Below are 3,491 nucleotides of genomic sequence, written 5' to 3' on the forward strand. Positions count from 1 at the left end.
GCACGCACACGTACGCGCGCGCGAGCGCACGCACACACACACACACACAAACAACCACCTGCATACGCAAACAGACGCGAACACACACGCATTTAGAGACAGACCTACATAAAATACACGCATTCTTACTGGCGCGCGCGCACACGCACACACACACACACGTTTAGTAATGTTTTCTAACTGTGACATTTTAAACAGACGTAATTTTTTGAATGTGTATATGTATGCGTGAATGTGTATGTGTGTATGTGTGTGCGTGTGTGTCTAATTGTGTAGTCATTGGATTTGAATTTAAAGGAGTAATTATTTTAACTAGTACTTAATAATTAGAGTAGTGATAATTAGAGGACTAATAGGTTGTGTATTATGAAGTGGAATAGGAAAAGTAAATCTTATGAATCAAATTTTAAAGGAGTAATACTTGGTAGTTATATCAAGGAATAATTAAAAAAAAATGAAATTTAGAGGAGTCTTGCTGTGTCTTTGGACGGTCATTGTGCCTATAATAATAACACACACACTGGTTCAATATCACTTCTGTATTGTTAGTCAGTTGTTTAAATATTTGAATATCTAACTAAATGACTATCAGTAAAGGAATGATATTGAACAAGTTATTATTGTAAGCACCATGGCCAATCCAAAACGCAACAAGAATCGGTTCACCATGCGAATTAGCTTCGAGGATCTTGCAAACCAAATACAAAACTTTAGAGAAGTAATGAATAAGAAATATTTAGAACTCTTATACTAAGAGGACGTAGATTTTATCACCGTCCTTATGTGGGGTAGTACCGCCAACTTTGGGAACCATTGATTTAGTCAAATAACAGGAAGAATAGATTATAGAAAAATATATGAGAGAGAGAGAGACTAAGACAGAGAGAACAGGAAGAAAGAAAACAGGTGAAAGCTTAAAATAAACAAGATTCATTATAAATGCCAGTTAGAAGCTAATATGAGAAACGTGCCGTTGTCTGTGTGTCTGTTTCCTTACTCTTTTTCTCTCTCAAAATACTTCTGATAAGGTCATTTAATGTCGAACATCTCAGCAGGAAATTCATACATAACTCGAGTCTTGGTATTTTTCACATCGTAAACGTTGAAACTAGATGATGCACCTTCTAATGTTGTATTAATATACATCACTGTATATAGTATATTTACTCGTGCATTTTAACGCAGCGCCATACTACGTTGGATCACCGGTTATTTCGATTGTCGCTTACGATATTACTAGCTTTCATCGTGTAGTAAAAATGTCCAATTGTAGTGAAAGAATAGAAGTCAGCGATCATGCAGAGTCGTTGGTCGAACAAAATGTTTAGCGGTATTTCGTCCCCATTTAGGTTCTGTTTTCAAATTTTGCCGAGATATTATAATAAGTACCACTTGAGCATTGATGTGGCCAGTTAGGCCCTTCAACTATCATCTGACCATTTGGACTCCAGCCTGTCCTATGTGGATGGTAATGCACTGGCGCTAGACAAAAGAAAAATAAGAATATTGCATAGAGTTATTTGACTAGAAACTCAAGAGATCGGACAAAAGTAGCAATCGAAGCGGAGAGGGAGAATTACCGTGGTCTGTAGCCATAATTTTAGGAGACAAGCTGGTGGAATTGTTACCGCTCCAGACAAACATGCGTAACAGCATTTTCTTCGGCTTTACGCCGCAGGATCAAACGCCACCAAGTTTGACTTTGCTGTTCAGCGTTGATAAAATAGGTACTAGTTAAGCTACAGGGGTCAACGTAATCGACTGATCCCAGCTATCAGACTTGCTGGCCGTGTACCAAAAATATCTTTTAGTAGCGATTCTATCCATTATTGCATGAGAAAAATGCCTGAATTGATTGGATTATTAACAAAACATTATCACAAAGAAATTCGAACAAATCATTTTAATTTAAAATATTTATTCAGAACATACAAAAAATTTACTTATTTCGAATATGCTAAAATTTATTTATTTCCAACAAGTAATATAAACAAGAATACAATACGATTTTCATAATCGTTAAACGAGTTAATTAATATTGGGGCAGTGTGTACGCGCTCGTGTGCGTGATCCCATTTTTACTTCGATTTCATATTCTTTGAAGTCTTGTGTTTTGAAGAAGTTAGAAGCTTCTTCGTAATCTTTCTACAGAGCAGCCAAATCTTCGCGGGCTTCCTCACACTTGCTTTCCTCCATACCTTCATTAACATACCAATGAACAAAAGCTCGCTGGCAAGCATTAAGTTAGTCTTATAACTTAGACGGGCCCAAGCTTTAGCAATAGCCGTGGTATTGTCCAGCATACAAACGGTATGTTTGACCTTGGCGATGTTTCTTTTAGGGCCAACAAATGGGGATTGAGAATTAATACCAACTTTAAATCCACAAACCGGATGCTTTTTTCCCGTTTAAGCGCCGCAATAGCAGCGTTAACATCACTCGAGGCCACATTACCTCGGTATAACAGACAACCCATATACTTCCCACGGTGAGAGTTACATTTAATTATCTGATTACCGGTTTCGAAACACCACTTGGTTTGTTGGAAAACGTTTAATTCCTCGTTGTACGCTTTCTCAACCGAAATAATTGGTGCATAAGTAAATAATGGGAAATGTAATTGCGGGTAGGGTGCCAAGTTAGTCGGTAAATCGTTTAAATCCATATGAAGAGACCCAGCAAACCTTAGAGAAGTAGTAACGGAGCTCCCTACTTGAGCAGGTAGAACATTTAGGCTTTTTAACGTCGGGTACCCAACAATTAAATGTTTTTTACAGAGACCATAATGTACTTCATTGTCGAACATAAATGAGCAACTAGAATTTTCTAGAGTAGCATGAGTAGTTAGGACGGAATTTTACGGTTCTACTACGGCTGAAGAAATTAGTGGTGATGGGTATTACGCAAAATTAAAATTTCTCCTCTTTGCTGTCAGATGCTTCATGAGAAGAGCTGTAACTCCAGAACTAGTGCCGCCATCGAGACTGTAGAAAATCAACAAGCTTTGCAGGCTAGAACATTTATCAGTTAGTAGTCGTATTTCGTTGCAAACTTCTTCAATTATTCCTTTCCCAACAGTGTAATTACTCCGCGCGTAATTACATGACGCATCATCATGTGTGTTGATTATTCGATCCGAGTGAAAAACTTTTTTGTACTTTTCAACACGTATTTCATCTGGAAAATAAGATATTGAGCAATAATCATATCATATCAATACAATAATTAGTTATTCTTATAACCAAAATAACATAGAATTTACAGATTACTAACTAAATTTTACTGGGACTTGCTTTATTAGTCGTTCAATCAAAAGTCCCAATTCTATGGCAAAATGGTAATTTCATGTACGACATGGAATTAATCCCACAGAATGTATTGCCAACAATACTTACATTTAAATAACGGATAAATTTATAACAGAATTTCACTAATCTACTTGCATTTAACTGAGAATTTAGTCACATTTTATTGCTGTTATCAGTTCTGCT

At 36.6% G+C, this 3,491-nt stretch overlaps 1 pseudogene; it reads right to left on the reverse strand.

Annotated features, from left to right (window-relative positions):
* Positions 1-2,145: 2,145 nt before the first annotated feature.
* On the reverse strand, positions 2,146-2,806 carry LOC106876824 (tubulin alpha-8 chain-like; annotated as a pseudogene).
* Between the last annotated feature and the right edge of the window lie 685 nt (positions 2,807-3,491).

Source organism: Octopus bimaculoides, chromosome 16 (genome assembly GCF_001194135.2).
Source record: "Octopus bimaculoides isolate UCB-OBI-ISO-001 chromosome 16, ASM119413v2, whole genome shotgun sequence".
NCBI lineage: Eukaryota > Metazoa > Mollusca > Cephalopoda > Octopoda > Octopodidae > Octopus > Octopus bimaculoides.